Source organism: Rhinopithecus bieti, unplaced genomic scaffold, assembly GCF_001698545.2.
Source record: "Rhinopithecus bieti isolate Rb0 unplaced genomic scaffold, ASM169854v2 scaffold_68500, whole genome shotgun sequence".
Classification (NCBI taxonomy): domain Eukaryota; kingdom Metazoa; phylum Chordata; class Mammalia; order Primates; family Cercopithecidae; genus Rhinopithecus; species Rhinopithecus bieti.
Window position 1 is genome coordinate 96,356 of NW_016825576.1, and position 23,093 is coordinate 119,448.

Below are 23,093 nucleotides of genomic sequence, written 5' to 3' on the forward strand. Positions count from 1 at the left end.
TATATATATATAGTGGAGTAAAATATTTTATTTTCTTCAGGGTCTACTATCTGTCATGTGATACTATACTACAGTGAGGTTGGAAAGTAAGCCACATTATACTGGGTTAATTTAAAAAAAAACATTTAACAAGATGTTTATGGTTTGAGGGTGTGACTGAACACTTGCCTTGCATGGGCTTAGGTCTTATTTATAATTTGGTATCTTACTGCCATAAAGAGTCATTTTATCAGTCTTATGATCTCTATTTTAAACTTAATGCTAATCAGTTGTGCCTAAACTCTAAAAGGAAGGGCATATAATGAGGCATGTTCAACCTTCCTTCCTATCATGGCTGGGAATTTAGTTTTTCAGGTGGCTCTGGGGTTCCCACGGCCAAAAGAGGGTCTGCTCAGTCAACCGTGGGGTGAGGGAGGCCTAGGATTTTATTTTTGATTTATAATAGTTGATTTTTATAATTATTTTTTCATTTTTAAAAATTTTCTTCCAGTGAATGGATCACAATAGTTTATAACTAAACTGTAATCCTAAGTAGAACTGGCCCCTCCATATGTCAGAAGCATTTGAACCAGAGCAACTCCATCTTGAATAGGGTCTGGGTAAAATAAGGCTGAGACCTACGAGGTTGCATTCCCAGGAAGTTAAGGCATTCTTAGTCATGAGATGAAATAGAAAGTTTGCGGCCGGGCGCGGTGGCTCAAGCCTGTAATCCTAGCACTTTGGGAGGCCGAGATGGGTGGATCACGAGGTCAGGAGATCAAGACCATCCTGGCTAACACGGTGAAACCCCGTCTCTACTAAAAAAATACAAAATCTAGCTGGGCGAGGTGGCGGGCGCCTGGAGTCCCAGCTACTCGGGAGGCTGAGGCAGGAGAATGGCGTAAACCCGGGAGGCAGAGTTTGCAGTGAGCTGAGATCCGGCCACTGTACTCCAGTCTGGGTGACAGAGTGAGACTCCATCTCAAAAAAAAAAACAAAAAACAAAAAAAAGAAAGTTGGCAGGAGATACAGGTCACAAAGACCTTGCTGATAAAACAGCAAGTGGTAAAGAAGCCAGACAAATCCCTCCAAGACCAAGATGATGATAAAAGTGACCTCTGGTCATCCTCACTGCTCATTATGTGCTAATTATAATGTATTAGCATACTAAAAGATACTCTCACCAGCAACATTACAGTTTACAAATCCCACGGCAACGTCATGAAATTACTGTATATGGTATAAAAGGGGGAGGAACCCTCAGTTCCAGGAATTGCCCACCCCTTTCCTAGAAAACTCATGAACAATCCACCCCTTGTTTAGCATATAATCAAGAATAACAATAAGAATAAGCAGCTGATCAGCCCATGGCTCTGCTCTGCCTATGGAGTAGCCATTTTTTATTCCTTTACTTTCTCTTTTTTTGAGATGGAGTCTTGCTCTATCATCCAGGCTGGAATGCAATGGCACAATCTCAGCTCACTGCAACCTCCATGTCCCAGGTTCAAGTGATTCTCCTGTCTCAGCCTCCCAAGTAGCTGGGACTACAGGCAGGCACCACCACACCTGGCTAATGTTTTGTATTTTTGGTGGAGACGGGATTTCACCAAGTTGGCCAGGCTGGTCTTTAACCTCTGACCTCAATTGATCTGCACACGTTGGCCTCCCAAAGTGCTGGGATTATAGGCGTGAGCCACTGTGCCTGGCCTATTCTTTTACATATAAACCTGTTCGCTTTATTCTATGGACTCATCCTTAATTCTTTCTTGCCTGGGATCCAAGAACCCTTTCGGGGTCTGGATCAGGAGCCCTTTCCAGTAACATATATACATGGGTTTTACATCCTGCACACACTTTGTTTCCTTTTCTTTTATCTTTTAGTTTTTTTTTTTTTTTTTTTAGAGACAGGGTCTTGCTCTGTCATCCAGGCTGGGTTGCAGTGGCATGATCATAGCTCACTTAAGCCTCAAACTCCTGAGCTTAAGTGATCCTCCTGCATCAGCCTCCACAGTAACTGGGATTACAGGAAAGCACCACCATGCCTGGCTAATTTTTAAATATTTTTTTTTAGTGACAGGGTCTTGCTATGTTGTGCAAGCTGGCCTCAAATTCCTGACCTCAAGCAATCCTCTTTCCTCAGCCTCTCAAAGTGCTGAGATTACAAGCGTGAGCAACTGCACCCAGCCAACTATATTTTTGATTTACTTTTTGTTGGGAAAAAATCACTAGTAAGTGGACTTGTGCGGTTCAAACCCATGTTGCTCAAGGGTCAAATGTATAGTGCTTTCCTGAGTTCTGTGAGTTGTTCTAATTATAGAGCCCGAAGGGGGCTTGAGGGATCCCTCCAATTTATAGCCAGTTGGTCAGAAATGAAGATGGCCTGGGACCCCAACTTGCAACAGGCATCTGAAGTGAGGGCAGTCTTGTTGGGAACTGTGCCTCTAACTTACAGGGTCTATGCTAACTTTGAGTGGTTAGTATCAGAATTGAAATATTGCAGTATATTCTAAGTCTCTAAGTTGAAGACTTACTGCTATTAACACATTTTGATAGATCTAAATTGTTGATGCCAGAAAGATTTTCAATCTCAAGAATAATCGAGAGCCAACAATTTAGCTTATAGTCTGAATTCAACAGCTTGTATCTCAGCCACAAGTGATAATGTTAGGAAAAGAAGTGCCAAATGTTACACTGAGAAGACAAAGTCAACTTGGAAATGATCTCTCTCTTAAAGCAAAATAAAAAACTGACATTTAGTCTCCCTTGAAAACTTCTTGTTATAAGTCTGCCAGCCAAGAAATACAACCAGTGAGGATTTGTCCTTCAGGTCCCAGAAATATGTACTGTTACTTATTTTTGGTCAACTTTAAGTCCTTGTCCTACCCACCACCTGCATCGATTCTGTTCCCTTCAATTAATATCCCACCCAAGTTTCTACTCCTAATACTATCTGAGCTGTAATTATTTTAAGTCAAATAAAGTGCCTGGCCCTAATCAATGAGAACCTCCCCTTCTGTCACATTATTTCCTATCAGATTGTTATTTTCGCTGTCTTACTGAAAATCTTAAAATCTCCCATATTTGCCTCTTTCCTTATTCTACAAAGTCCTAAAACACATAGAGTTAACATCATGTTAAAACTTGATGTTGGCCAGGCATGGTGGCTCATGCCTGTAATCCCAACACTTTGAGAGGCCGAGGCAGGAGGAGAGCTTGAGCCCAGGAGTTTGAGACCAGCCTAGGAAACACAGTGAGACCTTGTCTCTACAAAACAAAAAAAAAGCCAAAACAAAACATTTGATGTTAACACCAGAAAAAGTAAAAATAGAACCAGAAAATATCTGCCTTTGTTATACAAAGCAAAGTTTTCCTAAATCGCCTATATTATAGCTCTAGACAAAATTATTTAATATAGTTGGATTTATTGACTGACAGTGGTATTCCCATTCTCCAAAAAGGTCCTTAGTATCTTTTCACCTATCTTAAGATTATAATACCACTATCTTTGAAGCTGCTGCACCTTCCTTCCCAATTGCATTCTCCAATCTTACCCTTAGAGGTAACTACTATCCTTGTAGTAACTGTCAGCAGTCATTTTGAATTCCAGCAGAAGTTTTTAATTTTGATGAAGTCTAATTTATTTTCTTTTATGGATCACGTTTTTGGTGTTATGTCTAAGAATTCTTTGCCTAACCCCAAATCACAAACATTTTCTGTTTCCTTATTTTGTTCTGCAAAGCATACCGTTAAGAGAATGAAAAGCCAGAAACTGGGAGAAAATATTTGGGAGAGGTTTTATAGTTTTATGATCCATTTTGAGTCAATGTTCGTATGTGGTTCAAGGTCTCCTGCTCCCCTCAACACATACAGATGTCTAACTGTCCCAACCCTATTTATTGAAAGAAATATATCCTTTCTTCGTTTAATCATCTTGGTTGAGAATCAATTGACCAAATATCTGTAGGTCTAGTTCTAGACTCTATATAATATTATATTATATTAACTGGGACCACGAACTGAATGGCTTTATCTGGTGGCTACATTGTGATCAGTGTGTTTCTTCACTGGCAGGAATTTGATAGGGTAATCAGCATAGAAAATGGGATTAAGAATTAATAAAGATCAATTCTAGTAAAAGTCCCATCAACAATGACTTTGTCAGGGCACACAACACTATACCTCAAAATATGGCACCTTGGCATACTGAGTATTTTAAGCCGAAAGAAACAGTGAAAAGCTTAGAAGCAGAAAGGTCTCTGACCTCTCTCTAGAAGATCCTCAGAGTGACAGGTGTCCTACCCTATATGCAAAGGAAAGGAATCTTACAGAGAAAGGTCAAGAAGAATCCAAGCAAACAGACCTTGCTTAGTTACCCGCAGTTTATTACCACAGGATCGTATGTCCACTTTTGTCCAATCATACTTCTAAGTAACTGTCCATTCTTCATCAAACCTAGGCATAAAAAATATTTTTCCCTGGGTCTCTGTGTCTTCATTTTTGAAGGCTTCCATGTCATGTAAAACTCATATTAAATAAATTTGCAAGCTTTTCTCTTGTTAATCTGTCTTGTTATGAGGCATCAGTCATAAACTTTTTTTCCCCTTTAACTTGAAGTCATACAACTCCATGGGGCTTGGGGAAAATAATGTCTAACAACAAAAGACTGTTGAAGGTCAAGTAAGCAAACAGGAAAACACCTAGAATGAAATACACAAATAGAAGATCTGTCCCGATTTTTCATTTAGAAGACTAATTTTAAGTATTTATAAAGACCAAGTTCCGTATTTTTTTCCACATCTGATATTGAAACTTGAGCCTACGATTTTTTTTTTCCTTTTTTCTTTTTCTGAGATGGAATTTCGCTCTTGTCACCCAGGGTGGAGTGCAGTGGCACCATCTCGGCTCACTGCAACCTCCGCCTCCCGGGTTCAAACGATTCTCCTGCCTCAGCTTCCCAAGTAGCTGGGATTATAGGCGTGAGCCACCAAGCCTGGCCTAAACCTAGGATTTTAACAATAACAAATAGCCCATCAATCTATATAGCTTTGGGCTGGGCACGGTGGCTCAAGCCTGTAATCCCAGCATTTTGGGAGGCCGAGGTGGGCAGATCACATGAGGCCCAGGAGTTTGTGACCAGCCTAGCCAACATGGTGAAACCCTGTCTCTACTAAAATACAAAATTAGCCAGGCATGGTGGTGCACATCTGTAACCCCAGCTACTCGGGAGGCTGAGGCACCAGAATTGCTAGAACCAGGAGGTGGAGGTTGCAGTGAGCTGCAATCCCGCCTCTGCACTCTAGCCTGGGCGACAGAGCTAGACTGTGTCTCAAAAAAAAAAAAAAAANTCACATGAGGCCCAGGAGTTTGTGACCAGCCTAGCCAACATGGTGAAACCCTGTCTCTACTAAAAATACAAAAATTAGCCAGGCATGGTGGTGCACATCTGTAACCCCAGCTACTCGGGAGGCTGAGGCACCAGAATTGCTAGAACCAGGAGGTGGAGGTTGCAGTGAGCTGCAATCCCGCCTCTGCACTCTAGCCTGGGCGACAGAGCTAGACTGTGTCTCAAAAAAAAAAAAAAAAAAAAAAAAAAAAAAAAAACTATATAGATTTGATCTTGCTTTATGTTGGGCGCAGTAGCTCACGCCTGTAATCCCAGCACTTTGGGAGGCTGAGGTGGGCGGATCACAAGGTCAGGAGTTCGAGACCATCCTGGCTAACATGCTGAAACCCCATCTCTACTAAAACTACAAAAAATTAGCCGGGCCTGGTGGTGGCCGCCTATAGTCCCAGCTACTCGGGAGGCAGGAAAATGACATGAACCTGGGAGGCGGAGCTTGCAGTGAGACGAGATCGCGCCACTACACTCCAGGCTGGGCGACAGAGCGAGACTGTCTCAAAAAAAAAAATTTGATCTTGCTTTGCATCCCTGATCAGTCATTACAGAAGTGAAGCAGCTGTAGTCAAAATTTCCCCTCACTGTTCCCTGGGAGTTTAGGCATTTTCATTATCACTTTCATGCAGACATTTTGCCCTCTTTTCCTCCCTCAACCTAAGTATAGGTATCTGAATGCTAAACAAAGATCATTTTAAGAGCTAGAGCACAGTAGTGGGGGGGGCGGGGGGAAAGTGGCGTAGGGAGTATCTGTGGGTCATTTTAAGAAATAACTGTAAGATTAGAAATGACAAATAATTCAAGAATCCAGTTGTCCTCTCTCCAATTTTATCTTTCAGAAGAAATAAGGACAAGTACCCTTAGTCTATTCAAATTAAACCCCAGTAATGCCAGTTTCACTGCCTAAAAACAGCCAGATTGAGTGGGAAATTCTAATGTACCTCTAAGGTGCTAAGCTGAAAGACCCAATTTCTACATCTGGGTCTGTCTCACACTCCTTCCATTGTGACTAGCTATTTCCCATTCTTATTTCTTTTATCTTATTTTCTTTCATAGCTTTCAAAATTCTAATTTAATAAACCACATAACAGAATTCAAATCATCACAAAGAGCTTTCCAGTTAATTTCCTCCTAAATTACATAGAAACATCTACGTTAATTTTTGCTTTGAGGCATGTATAATCTATCAAAAGTTTCACCCTGAAGACTTTTACTAAAAACAAATGAACAATTACAATAAACATCATACCTTCACGATCTAAATGGTACTATTTCTGATAAAGCATTGGAAATGAAAGCAACAACTAAATTCCAAGTTATCTTTAAAGTAAGTATATATAATGTCCAGGTGTGGTGGCTCATGCCTGTAACCCCATCAATTTGGGAGGCTGAGGCAGGGGGATGGCTTGAGCCCAGGAGTTTGAGACAATGCTGGGCAACATATGAGACTGTGTCTCTATGCACACACACAAAAAGTAGTCAGGTGTGGTGGTGCACGGCTGTTGTTTCAGCTACTCAGGAGGCTGAGATGGGAGAATCACTTGAGCCCAGGAGGTCATGCCACTGCTCTTTAGCCTGGGTAACAGAGCAAGACCCTATCTCAAAAAAAAAAAAGTATGTATAAAATGTCACTATTGTACTTTACTGAGTCATGGTGGCCTGGATTTATAATTAGTTTTGTTCATATGTTCTGAATCTATCTCTGCATGCTATTGATAGAATTTCAAGTTTCATCGCCCATTTACCCAGGAAAATATATCATACATATGTTTTTGAGACAGGGTCTTGCTCTGTCACCCAGGCTGGAGTATAGTGGCATAATCTCGGCTCACCACAGCCTCAACCTCCCGGGCTCAAGCCATCCTCCTGCCTCAGCACCTGTAATCCCACAAGTAGCTGGAATTACAGGTGCTTGCCACCATGCCCGGCTAATTTTTGTATTTTTTAGTAGAGATGGGGTTTCGCCATGTTGCCCAGGCTGGTCTGGAACTCCTGGATTCAAACAATCTGTCTGCTTGGCCACCGAAAAGGCTGGAATTACAGGCATGAACTACTGTATCTGGCGCAGCATATATTTTTATGACGACAAATATTGACACAAAAAGGCTGTGTTCCTTTGACTTATATATTTGCTTTCCTTTGACTTATATATTTGCATCCATCCATGCAGAGTAACTTTAACAATACTATCTGAATTAAAGTAGATGGAGACATTAGTTTCTAAGAACATGGTATGCAAATATTCTTTAAAAAAAACTTTTTAAAAAACATTTAGAAAGGTTAAATAAATACATCTTTTAAATAAATGGCTAAGCTCACAAAAAAAGCAAGAGGGCCAAGAACAAAGAGGGAGTTAAAAATCAATGGATTTTATTGATTACATAAGACAGAAGATAATGCCTGAGGGCTATACAAGCCAGAGAGGGAACTGAGACTTCTGTATGAAACTGTAACCTTCAGAGAGCTTTCTCCTCAGCAAAAGAATGAACAAGTCAAAAATCTACTTAGAAGATAACAAAGAGATCACATGAGTTCTCAATGAAAAATTATAAAACACAGGAATAAGAAAGCTACTATGGGCTGGGCATGGTGGCACACTCCTGTAATCCCAGCACTTTGGGAGGCCAAGATGGGTGGATCCCTTGAGGTCAGGCATTCGAGACCAGCCTGGCCAAAATGGTGAAAACCCATCTCTACTAAAAATACAAAAATTAGCCAGGCATTGTGGCACATACCTGTAATTCCAGCTACTTGGGAAGCTGAAGCAGGAGAATCACTTGAACCCAGGAGGCGGAGGTTGCAGTAAGCTGAGATCATGCCACTGCACGACAGCCTGGCAACAGAGTAAAACTCTGTCTCAAAATAAATAAAATGTTAAAAAATAAAAATAAAAAAGCTATTATGTGTGATAATAAACAGAAACAAATAACAGCATTTAGACCTGTAAGAACTTCACAAAATAGAATAATCAGATAGAGAATAAAAATTATTTTATTCTATTTTATTTTTTGAGACAGGGTCTCACTCTGTCACTCAGGCTGGCATACAGTGGTGTGACAGTGATGTGATCACCACTCACTTCAGCCTCAACCTCCCAGGTTCAAATGATCCTCCTACCTCAGCCTCCTGAGGAGCTAAGACTATAGGTGTATGCCACCATGCCTGGCTAATTTATATATATATATTAGAGACAGTGTCACTATGTTGCCTAGTCTGGAAGAATATATTATTTTAAATGACCAGATATGAAAAAAAGCCAAATAGAATTTCTTGAAATGAAAATATAATCACTAAATTGAAGTCTCTAATCTCAAAGAAAATGCTAAAATGCCCACACTGTTGTTTATACAAAAGAGTTTAAGTTAATTTCTGCATAGAAAATTCTAGAAACATGCAGGTCAAAAGTACCCAAAAGTAATTAATTAATGTAGCAACACTACTCTAAGAAATACAGTCCCATGCTCTGGAATTTGTATTTTGACTACACTGTCTTGTTCACTCTTTCACTCATTTAAGAAATATTAGGCCGGGTGCGGTGGCTCATGCCTGTTATCCCAGCACTTTGGGAGGCCGAGGTGGGTGGATCATGAGGTCAGGAAATCAAGACCATCCTGGCTAACACGGTGAAACTGTGTCTCTACTAAAACTACAAAAATTGCCGGGTGCGGTGGCTCAAGCCTGTAATCCCAGCACTTTGGGAGGCGGAGATGGGCGGATCACGAGGTCAGGAGATCGAGACTATCCTGGCTAACACGGTGAAACCCCGTCTCTACTAAAAAATACAAAAAACTAGCCGGGCGAGGTGGCAGTCCCAGCTACTCGGGAGGCTGAGGCCGGAGAATGGCGTAAACCCGGGAAGCGGAGCTTGCAGTGAGCTGAGATCCGGCCACTGCACTCCAGCCCGGGCAACAGAGCGAGACTCCGTCTCAAAAAAAAAAAAAAAAATTAGCTAGGCGTGGTGGCACGCACCTGTAGTCCCAGCTACTCAGGAGTCTAAGGCAGGAGAATCGCTTGAACCCGGGAGATGGAGGTTGTAGTGAGCAGAGACTGCATCACTGCACTCCAGCCTGAGCAACAGAGTGAGACTCCATCTAAATAAAATAAAATAAATACATAAATAAATAAATATTTATTGAGCACCTCTATGTGTTAGACCTCAATAAAATTAAGAAATATTTATCATCTATCAGTACTAAATTGAGAGGTGATATTTACTTTATAAAGAAGAATTTGATTTTTATGTCGAGGTTCAAACAGATTAAACGACTAAGAAATTTGCCAAGATTGTGGAGATTTCTATTTCTATGCTTAGAAAAAAAAAGTATGACTGGAAATCGGAATATTTATGTAGCCAATAAACTATGTCTCAATTTCTCATCTATTGAATGCTGACATTGCTTGCTATATTTACTTCATAGAGAAATTGTAAGGAAAACACAAAAACAGTTGTGAATGGGCTTTAAATGTGCTACAGAGATACAAGGTATTAGCCAAATAATGTTTTAAAAAGGAAAACAAAAAGCCAACACATTTATGTGATTTGTCCTGTACATGCTGATCTAGGAATATTATGTTTTAAAAGAAAATCTTGGGGCCGGGCGCGGTGGCTCAAGCCTGTAATCCCAGCACTTTGGGAGGCCGAGACGGGCGGATCACGAGGTCAGGAGATCGAGACTATCCTGGCTAACACGGTGAAACCCCATCTCTACTAAAATACAAAAAACTAGCCGGGCGAGGTGGCAGGCGCCTGTAGTCCCAGCTACTCGGGAGGCTGAGGCAGGAGAATGGCGTAAACCCGGGAGGCAGAGCTTGCAGTGAGCTGAGATCCGGCCACCGCACTCCAGCCTGGGCGACAGAGCAAGACTCCATCTCAAAAAAAAAAAGAAAAAAAGAAAGAAAAAAAAAAAAAGAAAATCTTAAAGGAAAGGATAGTGTATTAGTCCATTCTCACACCGCTATAAAGATACTACATGAGACTGGGTAGTTTATTTAAAAAAGAAGCTTAATTGAATCATGGTTCCACATAGCTGGGGAGGCCTTAGGAAACTTACAATCATAGCAGAAGGGGAAGAGGCCCATCTTACACGGTGGCAGGCAAGACAGAACACAAGCAGGGAAAACTGCCTTATAAAACCATCAGATGTCGTGAGAACTCTCTCATTATCATGAGAACAGCATGGGGAAATCACAACCACGATCCAGTCACCTCCACTGGGTCTCCCCCTCCACATGTGGGGATTATGGACATTATAATTCAAGATGAGATTTGGCTGAGGGCACAGCCAAACCACATCAGACAGCATTGAGACAATTTTCCATAGGGCTCTCACATTTCTGCAAATTTTGTGAGCAGAATCACAGACTGCCTTTCTTCCAATCTATGTTTTCAATAATGTTAGTAGAGTGAGCAGCCTTGGAAGACAGAGCAAGTGTCACCCTCCAGAGCAGAGGTCAGGTGTACTTACTGTCTACTATAATAACATCCCTGACCAGGAGTCAGGATTCCTGTCCAATAATGTACCCAACTGCATGTGCAGGTATCACCTGGACCTTTATGCACCACTTTGGTAGAATTGGGGCTCAGGCAAAAGGCACAAAGACTGATGTTCTGGCTACTGTCATTACTGTGGGTTATAAAGTCTTGCAGAGCTGACCCAGGAATCTTGTAACTTCTGCCAACATCCATAAAACCATGGAAAACTAACTTGTTAGCTTGAAAGTAGGGTACACACTCAGATGCTTCATAGTTCTTGAGATAAGAACCATAGCAATTCATCTTTATCTTTAGCATAACATATTAAGTAAATGGGAACATATTGTTTTAAGCTTAGGAACTCTTTAACAACCCAATGAGGTCATCATAGTAAACAGTTTATTCAAATATCTGTATTCTTTTGCTCCAAGATGGTCTTCAGTGGCCTTCCAGCTCAATATTAATATCTACCAGGGCACTTCAGCAGAGCCAACCCAACAGTCATTATTTCCTCACAAAAATATTTACAATTTATTTATTGCAGCACTACTCACAACAGCAAAGATACGGAATCAACCTAAGTGTCCATAAGCAGATAAAGAAAATGTGGTATATATACACGATGGAATACTATTAGGTCATAAAAAAGAACATTATGTCATATGCAGTAACATGGATGGAACTGGAGGTCATTAATGTTAAGTGAAATAAGCCAGGCACAGGAAGACAAATACTGCACGTTCTTACTCATATGTGGAAGCTTAAAAAGCTGATCTCATAAAGGTAGAGAGTATAATGATAGATACTAGAGGTTAGGAAGGATGGGTATGTGGGAGGGAGAGGAGATGAAGAAAGGTTGGTTATTAGGTACAAACATACAGATAAAAAGTATAAGCTCTCTCCTTGGACAACAGAGTGACCACAGTTAACAACAATGTATTGTATATTTCATAGTAGTTAAAAGGAAGGACTTGAATTGTTCCCAACACACAGAAATGATAATACTCAAAGCGATGGACACCTCAGATATCTACTTGATCTTTACACCTTCTATGCTTGTAACAAAATATCACATGTACTCCATGAATATGTAAAATATTACATGCCCCAAAGTATATACATTTAGGACTTAAATTCCTCATTCCTGGCTTTCCTTCACTCCTTTTGAAGGAAATGTTTTTATAATGTTAGATGCAACTTAGTATTTGAAACATCATTTTGCATCCATAGAATGAATATGAGTTGTAAGAACAGGAAAAAAACCAGCACAATGAAAAACAAAAATCAAAATGTAAAGCAACCATGTATATTTGAAAACACTGTCAGTTCTAAACCATTTTACTATCTAGATATTTTTCCTCATAAACACATGCCAACAGGCACAAAAAGATCTAGAGGAGACTTATATAAATGCATGCTTGCTAATGGAAAAACAACCCAAAGTGCAGAACTCAATTAGAGTAGTTATTACCCAGGGATGGTTCAGGTGTGACGTGTTAATAGTTTGTCATTACTCAACAACCGCTGGTTAAACAGGTGTGCCTTTGTGGCTTGTTGCTCTGTGTCTTATAAATTGAGTACAGTTGGTAGGCAATGTATTATTTTACTACTAGTTGATGATGACACAATATTACAAGTAGCAGATGTGTTAACTAGCAGCACCCTGCCAGGACGTTTAAAGACCTTTACAAATCTCATAAATTCACAAGCTCCCTAGGACCAAAATAATCCAAAAACAAACTGCAATATACCTCTGTTAACCTTTGATGAGAATCAAGTAATTTTCTAAAAACTGAGTTAATTATATAGAGATACATGTTACTGATATTAACAGTATCCAAATATGTGTGTGTGTACATACACACATCTTAGAAATATAAGACTGTAAGCAGCTAGCACATTGTTCTATTTTCTTCCTTCAACAAGTAGCCTCTGTTTCCCATTAAGTACTGCTTTATATTTTTCATTGAGTTTTTGTTCTAACTCAAATTCTATAGGTTCAAAAGGATGTTTTCAATACTAATGTAAGCTGCATCTAACTTTTATTTTTTTTGGCCTTCCTGTACTAATAAAGACTTCAGCATCTAACATAGGGTCTCATTCTGTCACCAAGGCTGGAGTACAGTAGTGAGATCACAGCTCACTGAAGCCTCAGCTTCCTAGGCTCAAGTGATCCTCCCACCTCAGGCTCCCTAGTAGCTGAGATTACAAGTGTGCACCACCACACCCTGCTAATATTTTTTTTATTTTTTTGAGACGGAGTCTTGCTGTGTTGCCAGGCTGGAATGCAGTGACGTGATCTCGGGTCACTGCAATCTCTGCCTCCTGGGTTCAAGCGATTCTCCTGCCTCAGACTCCTGAGTAGCTGGGATTACAGGCACCTGCCAGCACACCCAGCTAATTTTTGTATATTTAGTAGAGACGGGTTTTCACCATGTTAGCCAGGTTGGTCTCGATCTCCTGATCTCATTATCTGCCCACCTCGGCCTCCCAAAGTGCTGGGATTACAGGCATGAGCCACCATGCCTGGCCACTCTACTAATACAGTTTTTTTTGGTAGAGACAGGGTCTCCCTATGTTGCCCAAGCTGGTCACGATCTCCTGGGCTCAAGCAATCCTCCTGCCTTGGTGTCCCAAAGTGCTAAGATGACAGGTGTGAGCCGCTGTGTCTGGTCTAACATCTGACATTTTATAAAAAGCACCTCCTATAATAATAATACTATGGAAAGCTATATGGAGATACTGATAAATCTTAAGACATAAATGAACAGAGATAGTTGTTCCTTTTTTTTCTCACTAGCAAGTAATGGATTAATTGGCTTTATTTTTTCACTCTTGTCTCAGGGTTTTTACAGGGTAACAATTTGTAATAAGTATTTATTAGGTACAAACCACTGGTCAGGAACTGTAGGTACATATTTAAAAATCCTCAGTATCTAGGTCAGGCATGGTGGCTCATACTTGTAATCCCAGCACTTTGTGAGGCCGAGCTGGGCGGATCACCTGAGGTCAGGAGTTCGAGAGCAGCCTGACCAACATGTGAAACCCGTCTCTACTAAAAATACAAAAAATTAGTCAGGTGTGGTGGTGAGCACCTGTAATCCCAGTTACTCGGGAGGCTGAGGCAGGAGAATCACTTGAACCTGGGAGGGGGAGGTTGCAGTGAGCTGAGATCGTGCCATTGTACTCCAGCCTGGGCAACAAGAGTGAAACTCCATCTCAAAAAAAAAAAAAATCCTCAGTATCCTTAGGAGTTACAATTGGCATCTTATAGATGAGAAAATCAAGGTTAGAAAGAGCTAATGTCATTTGTCCAGATCATACAGCTACAAGCAGTAGGATCAGGATTCAAATCCAAGTCAGTTTGACTCCAAAATCCTTGCTCATTTCACTAGAGCCAGCTATTTAATTTTTATGTTTTTTTTTTTTTGTTTCTGTTTTTGTTTTTTGCTGTAACTGTCTATTCACTAATTTCACTCCTTCCCTTCCTTGGGTGAAGCTGAAATTTATGTAGCCATAGTTCCAACTGCTTTGAAGGAGCTAAATTTAGTATTAATACATTGACAAACTAAGTTGATACAGGTTACTGTAGATATTTTAAAAAGACACAATAAAGTCAAGGATCATAGAAGATGTGACCTCAGTTTTTCCTGGAATACTTTCTGTTCTTCTTCTTTGCCTATTGATTTTTACATTTGCAGGATTGAACTCAGGATGTCAGCCTTCCATGACATCCCCAATCTGGGTTAGATGCCCTCCTGTGATGCTTTAGCATCAAAGATATTTATTTCTTAATTTTTTAAAGGAAAAAGTTAATGCTGGAATCAGAGGAATCTGGTTAATGCAAGAGTTGAGACTACAGTTTAGGTCTCTTGACACACTCAGATTTCGCCTCTTAATCATGTTGCTTTTTTATGTCCAGTTTTTAGTAATGGATATAGAATATCAATGACAGCTATGTCCCTGGTGTCTAGAATACCCAAGGAGAAGAACTCTAAGGCATTGTTTGAAGTCGTCTTTCTCCATTCCCTTCTCCAAGAACAGGTATAGGTGGCTTTTTTTTTCTTTAAACGTTAAAGGAAAATGTTCTACTTTCACTAACGATGGAGTATCTTATATTTAGCCTATCATCCCACAAATGAGAATTACAAAAACTGGACAAAATAAGAACAAAACTATCTGAAGGCACTGAAAACAACAGCAGATAAAATTGCTGTGGAGGTGACACCTAGAAATGGCATCAGCTGGGAGAGTTAACTGATCTCCCCCCCGCCCCGTCCCCACTTTAAAAAATTTTAAACAGCTTTTTGCCAATGGCAGGCTTCAGTGAGTGCTGGGTCAGGTAGTACTATCTCCAGTCTTATCGGCTTGAGGAAACAAGAGTGCAGCGTTTAAGACACTATATCAGATAGAAATGGAAAGGAAATCCTCTGAAGAAAGACAACCACACATGCTGGGCATTGTGGCTCACGCTTGTAGTCCTAGCACCTTGGAAGGCTGAGGCAGGCGGATCACGAGGTCAGGAGTTTGAGACCAGCCTGACCAACACAGTGAAACCCCATCTCTACTAAAACTACAAAAATTAGCTGGGTGTGGTGGCAGGTGCCTGTAATCCCAGCTACTCGGGAGGCTGAGGCAGGAGAATTGCTTAAATCTAGGAGGCGGAAGTTGCAGTGAGCCAAGATTGCACCACTGCCCTCCAGCCTGGGCAATAGAGCTAGACTCCACCTCAAAAAAAAAAAGAAAGAAAGAAAGAAAGCCAGCCACACATAAACCCACACTCTGCATATAAACTCTACTGAGATTTCTGGCTGACAAGTAAACTCTGAATGTACAGGACAGATTCTAAGAAGCCCAGATAAAGTTAAAATATCTGAACAGAAGTTTCAGCAGGTACCCACTGCAGGCAAGAGAGAGGTTGGAGTTAAGACTCAGTCAAGTTAACTGCCTGCAAACACAAAAAAATCAACATTTCTCAGAGAATCATAACAGAATCCATAATATCTACAATGCAGCATTCCCAATGTCCAGTATACAATACAAAATTATTAGCTATATAAATAAACAGGAAAATATGACACACACTCAAAAGAAACAGTTGGAGACCAAACTTGAAATTACCTAGGTGTCGGAATTAGCAGAGAAAGCTACAGTGATAACTATGATTAAGGATGTAAAGAAAAAAGATGTTTGAAAATTAACACACAGGTAGGAAATCTCAAAAGAGAAATAAAAACTATAAACTAACCAAAACGATATTCTAAAACTAAAAAATATATTTGAGGTAAAAAAGAAAAAATTCCCTAAAAGGTGAAAACAGCAATGATGCAAGGGTCAGTTAACTAAACGATAAATGGAAAGAAATTATCCAGTTTGAAAAGAGAGAAAAAAAGATTGGGGGAAAAAAATAGAGCCTGAGAAACATGTGGGATGCAATATTAAAAAATTTAACATCTGCATATTGGACTCTCATAAGAAAAAGAAAGGGAAGAGCAAAAAACTGTCTTTTGCTGAAGACAAACAACAAAACTTGTTGCTTGGCTGAAACTCCATATTCATCAAAAACATCCATCAAGAATAAAGACGAAATAAAGAGATTTTCAGATAAGCGAAAACGAAGCCAACTCCCTGCCCAACATACCTGCACAACAAGAAATGCTAAGGGAAATTCTTCAAACTAATGGGAAACAAAACTAGATGGCAAAACAGATCTTCAGAAAGAAATGAAGATCAGTGGAACTGACAAATATGTAGTTAAATATATAAGACTATGTTTCATTCTCTCCTCATCTACTGGAAATACATGACTACTTAAAGTAAAAGTTACAATACTAAAATACAGGGTTATCACATTAAGAGAAAAAACCGTGACAACTACTGCATAAAAGAAGAGTCATAAACAGAATTCTGTGGTTGTATAATTCTTGAAGTTTAAATTAAATGGTATTGTTTTATTTATTTATTTTTGGAGACAGGGTCTCACTCTGTCACCCAGGCTAGAATGCAGTGGTATGATCTCAGCTCACTGCAGCCTCAACCTCTCAGGCTCAAGGCATCCTCCCACCTCAGCCACCCAAGTAGCTGGGACTACAGGTGTGTGCCACCACAACCAGCTAATGTTTCTGTATTTTTCATAGAGACAGGGTTTCACCATGTTGCCTAAGCTGGTCTGGAACTCCTGAGCTCAGGCAATCCACCCACCTCAGCCCCCCAAAGTACTGGGATTACAGGCATGAGCCACCACCCCAGGCAAAAGGGTATTGTTTTAATTCTAAGTATACTGTGAGACGTTAAGAACGTATATGGTATATAGTCCCAGCTACTCGGGAGGCTGAGGCAGGAGAATGGTGTGAATCCGGGAGGCGGAGCTTGCAGTGAGCCTAGATTGCGCCACTGCACTCCAGCATGGATGACAGAGCAAGACTCCATCTCAAAAAAAAAAAAAAAAAAAAAGAATGTCTATTGTAATCTCTAGTGCAATCCTAAAGAAAGATGTAGCTGTAGCTAAAAACCCGAGAGAAATTAAAATGGAATTTCCCCCCCCAAAAAATTCATTAAGCTGTAAGAAGTAAAAAAAGGATAAACAATAATAAAAACAGAAAGCCAAATAGTAGACCTAAATCCAACCATGTCAACATACTAAACATAAATGGAGAAAGCACTTTAAAAGCAACACTGAATTATCTACAATAGATGCATCTCAAATACAAAGACAAGTCGGAAACCGGTTGGAAAAAGACATTTGATGAAAACATAAGTATAAAAAGACTAGCTTGCATCTTTAGTCCTAGCTGCTCGGGTGGCTGAGGCAGGAAGCTCTTAGCCCAGGACTTCAAGGCTGTAGTGGGTTATAATCATACCTGTGAATAGCCACTGCACTCCAGCCAGGCAACTTAGTTCCTTTAAAAAAGCTTCTTATGGCATAATGTTTCAGGGGGAAAAAAATGGGGAGAGAATATATTATTTTCAGATATATACTCCAAGATAGAGTATTACCAGAAATAAAGACTGACATTTCTAATGATAAAACAGGACAGGCATAGTGGCTCATGCCTGTAAACCCAGCACCTTGGGAGGCCAAAGCGGGAGGATTGCTTGAGTCCAGGAGTTGGAGACCAGCCTGGACAACACAATGAGACAAAAAACAAAAAAAAAAATTTTTTTTTTTTTAATTAGCCGGGTGCCGTGGCTTGCACTTGTGGTCCCAGCTACTAGGGAGGCTGAGGTGAGAGGATCACCTTAGCCCAGGAGGTAGAGGCTACAGTGAGTCATGTGATCACACTACTGCACTCCTATTTAGATGACAGAATAAGACCCTGTCTCCAAAAAAAAAAAAAAAAACAATAAAACAGATAATTTATCAGAAAAATATAATCATAAATGTAGATATGTCTGATATAAAGCTTCAACCTTTAAGAAGAAAATTTGTGGCCAGGTGCAGTGGCTCATGCCTGTAATCCCAGCACTCTGGGGAGGCTGAGGCGGGTGGATCACAAGGTCAGGAGTTCAAGACCAGCCTGACCAACATGGAGAAACCCCGTCTCTACTAAAAATACAAAATTAGCTGGGTGTGGTGGCACATGCCTGTAATCCCAGCTACTCAGGAGGCTGAGGCAGGAGAATCTCTTTAACCTGGGAGGCAGAGGTTGAGGTGAACTGAGATTGTGCCATTGCACTCCAGCCTGGACAAAAAGAGGGAAACTCCATCTCAAAAAAAAAAAAAAAAAAAAAGAAAGAAAAGAAAATTTGTTGTTATTTAATACCCCCTCCTTTTTTTTGAGACAGGGTTTTGATCTGTCACCTAGGCTGAGTATAGTGGCACGATAATGGCTCACTGCAGCCTTGACCCCCCAGGTCCAAGCAATCCTCCTACCCCAGCCTCTCAAGTAGCTGGGACCACAGGAGTGCACCATCATGCCTGGCTATGTTGCCCAGGCTGGTCCCCAACTCCTGGGCTCAAGCAATTTTCCCACCTCAGCCTCCCAGTGCTGGGATTACAGGTATAAGCCACCATGCCTGGTCTTAAGAAAAAAATTTGAAGGCTGAAGTGAGAGGACTGTGTGAGTGCAGGAGTTTGAGACTAGCCTAGGTGATACAGTGAGACCCTTGTCTCAAAACAAAACAAAAAGAAGAAAATTTGAGAGAATTAAAGGCAGAAACAGATTTTTAAAAAATCTCTATGACTGTGAACTAACATCCTCCTCATAGTAACTGAAATAATAAATAGATGAAAAAAGAATCAGTATGGACATAGATCATGTGAACAGCACTATTAACCAACTTAATCTAATTGACATTTGTAAAATACCACACTAACAACTCCACAAAATTGTTCTTTTCAAGTGTGCATGGTCCATTCACCAATACAGATCAAATGCTAAGTCAGAAAGTAAGTCTCAATAAATCTCAAAAGATGTATTGTAAACTTATATAAAGTATGTTCTCAGAGCATAATGAAATTAAATCAGAAAGCATCAGTAAGATACCTAGAAGAGCCCCAAGTATTTGGAAGTTTAACATAATATTTTAAAATAAACCATGCTCGAATGCCACATGCAGGGTTTGGAAAAAAAATAAAAATAAAAACAAAATAAACCATGGGTCAAGAAGAAACCACGAAGTTAATTAGAAAATAGTTTGGACTGTGGTGGCTCAAACCTGTAATCCCAGCACTTTGGGAGGCCAAGGTGGGAGGATTGCTTGAGCCTAGGAGTTTGAGACCAGTCTGGGCAACATAGGGAGACCCTGCCTCTACAGAAAAACAATTAGCCAGGTATGGTGGTGCATACCTGTAATCCCAGTTACTCGGGAGGCTGAAGCAGGAGGATAGCTCAAACCCAGGAATTTGAGGCTGCAGTGAGCTATGATCATGCCATTGCACTCTAGTCTGGGCAACAGAGTAAGACTCTATCTCTAAAAAAACTTAAAAATAAATAAATTATTTTGAACTGAATGATGAAATGCAACACATGAAAATGTGCTAAATTTTAAAGCAGTGCTCAGAGAGAAAAGCTTTAAACAAAATTCTTCATAAGGCCAGGCGTGGTGGCTCAAGCCTGTAATCCCAGCACTTTGGGAGGCCGAGACGGGCAGATCACGAGGTCAGGAGATCGAGACCATCCTGGCTAACATGGTGAAACCCCGTCTCTATTAAGAAATACAAAAAAACTAGGTAGGCGAGGTGGGGGGCGCCTGTAGTCCCAGCTACTTGGGAGACTGAGGCAGGAGAATGGCGTAAACCCGGGAGGCGGAGCTTGCAGTGAGCTGAGATCTGGCCACTGCACTCCAGCCTGGGCGACACAGCGAGACTCCGTCTTAAAAAAAATAAAATAAAATAAACGTCGTAAAAAAAATAAAATAAAATAAAATAAAATAAAATAAAATTCTTCATAAACACACAATCTTAACATTAGCAAATCAAATCCATTAATATATCAAAAATATTATAAATCTTGAGCTAGGGCCGGGCGCAGTGGCTCAAGCCTGTAATCCCAGCACTTTGGGAGGCCGAGACGGGCGGATCATGAGGTCAGGAGATCGAGACCATCCTGGCTAATACGGTGAAACCCCGTCTCTACTAAAAAATACAAAAAACTAGCCGGGCGACGAGGCGGGCGCCTGTAGTCCCAGCTACTTGGGAGGCTGAGACAGGAGAATGGCGTGAACCCGGGAGGCGGAGCTTGCAGTGAGCTGAGAGCCGGCCCCTGCGCTCCAGCCTGGGTGGCAGAGCAAGACTCCGTCTCAAAAAAAAAAAAAAAAAAATCTTGAGCTAATAGTGTTTATCCCAGGAATGCAAGGTAGTTTAATAACATCACACATACACATATATATGGATATTACATTATCATTTTTGGCTATGAGATCATTTATATAATCCAGGTCAGTGGTCCCCAACTGTTTTGGCACCAGGGACTGGTTTAAGGATGATTCAAGTGCATTACATTTGTGTACTTTATTTCTATTATTATCACATTGTAATATGTAATGAAATAGTTATGTAACTCACCATAATGTAGAATCAGTGGGAGCCCTGAGCTTGTTTTCCTGCAACTAGATGGTCCCATTTAGTTGCAGGATTGGGGGTGGTGGGAGACAGTGACACTTGAAGTGTGTTGCTTATGTCCAGTCTACTCTGTAACAACCCTCATTTTGGTTGCTGTCACTGCAGAAAACGCTGCTTCACAAAGAATGTTGGAAACGGAAGCAGGCTTTTGAGTGCATTTGTGGCAATCTCAGAATATTCTGCCTTGACTTTAACCCAGAATGTATGGAGATTTGAAGTTGTCTCAAACATACTTTCAAGGCATCTCTCATTTGCAATCTCAAGCAGTTAATCCTCAATCTCAAGCAGTCAATTCACCTGGCTTATTCACAAATGGGTGGCGGATCCATTCCTTCCCAATTCAGGGGTCTTTTGTGTTTGGGAAGTAATGCTCAAACTCTTTTGAAAGCTGAGATTGGTGATCATGCACCAGCTGGGAGAAAGAAGGCCTTGGCTCAATCTCTCTCAAAATCTCTGCAAATGTTTGAAACATGTCAGAAATCCTAATGTTCACTCATCGCCCCCATAATTCCAGTTTGGCTTTGAATGCAGCCACTTTATCTGCCGATTTAAACACTGTCATCATTCTCCTCTGAAGTGACAGATTGAGTTCGTTGAGCAGGTTGAAATGTCACACAAGCAAGTTTTGCCACCCATTCTGTGTCACTGAGATGTGCTGCTAGTGGTGACTTTTTTTCTAAAAGAAATATCTGGAGTGACTCTCGTAACTCAAAAACTCTGGCCAGTGAGGGACGTTTATAAAGCCACTTCACTTCTGTGCACAAGAGAAGATGTGTGTGCTCTGCATCTATCTCCTCACAGAGCTGTGTCAACATGTAAAGGCATGTACTTAAATGTGGATGCTAGTTTTAATCACATCCTGCAAAATATTAGGTTCAGGTGAGATTTTTCAGCTAGCTAGCCTTTCTCTATGGATGACACAGTACATAGACTCGCATTCAGAAGCAAACTCTTTGACCCAAGTAGTGAAACCAGAAAGCTGTCCAGTCACGGCAGCCACTGTGTCTGTGCATATGCTGACACAAAATGACCAATTCCATTTTCCTGATATGTAATCATTCAAAGACTTGAATAGTTCTGCAGCTATGGTGTTGGTTGGCAACAAACGTGCACATAACATATCCTCATGCACATCCTCCTGAAAAATATAGTACACAAAAACAAGCATTGTTGCTTTGTCAACACCAGTAGACTTGTCAACCTGGATTGCATGCCACAGTGACTCATTAATGCTCTCTAACAATTGTGCCTCAATATCCTCTATTTAATTAATTCAACTACTTATGGTGCTAGCTGAGAGGTACACGTGCCAACTTCTGAACTGTGTCCTCTCCTGAAGGTTCAAAACAAATGTCCTTAGGATCAACTCTTTACCAATAGTAAAGGGCTTCCTAGCTTTAGCAATGCGGTTAGCTACTAAGAATGATGCTCTCAATGCAGACACATTTGAAGTGGTGGCCTTCAATAATTGCTTCTGTTCTTTGTGTTCACATTTTTTTCTTTTGAAAAACTCCAGAGGCTTGTCTTTTAATGCAGGGTGCTGGGTCTCCACGTGGCAAAGCAGTTTTGAAGGTTTCATGGCTTCAATGGATAGACCCGGTCGCCACATATACAAAGTGGGCTTGGAGAATGTGAATCACCTGTTGCAATGAACCTGTAATTTAAGTAGAACTCTTGGTATTTTCTTTTAAATGCAGCTTTCTTTTTTGCTGGCAGTCTTAGAGTCTTCTGCTGTCTCATCACTGGGTCTTTCCCCCTTTTCAAAGAAACTCTTGCTTTTTACTTATTTTGGCTAGAGTTAGCTTGTGGGCTAACAAAACTGTCAGTGAGACAAGTGCGCAGTGCAGGAAAAGAGGCCCAGATCGAAGTGGTAAATAGTGGGCAGGCCATGAACAGACTAAAATAAAGCCTGACTTAAAGCCTGCCACCAGATGCAGTTCACTTGCCACTATAAAACCTGCCACCAGATGCAGCTGAATTGTCACTTGCCACTCACTGATAGGGTTTTGATATGAGTCTGCAAGCAATTGATTACAGTCTCTGTGCAAACTTCTCTGCCAATGTTAATCTATATTTGTAGCCGCTCCCCAGTGCTAGCATCACCATGTCAGCTCCATTTCAGATCACCAGGCATTAGGTTCTCCTAAGGAGTTTGCAACCTAGATCCCTTGCATGTGAAGTTC

The 23,093-nt window shown here is 40.7% G+C and overlaps 1 protein-coding gene across 1 annotated transcript in view; it reads right to left on the minus strand.

Moving 5' to 3' along the window:
• COMMD1 (copper metabolism domain containing 1) overlaps positions 1-23,093 on the minus strand; it is a 231,455-nt gene that overhangs the window by 64,384 nt on the left and 143,978 nt on the right. The window lies entirely within an intron of this gene.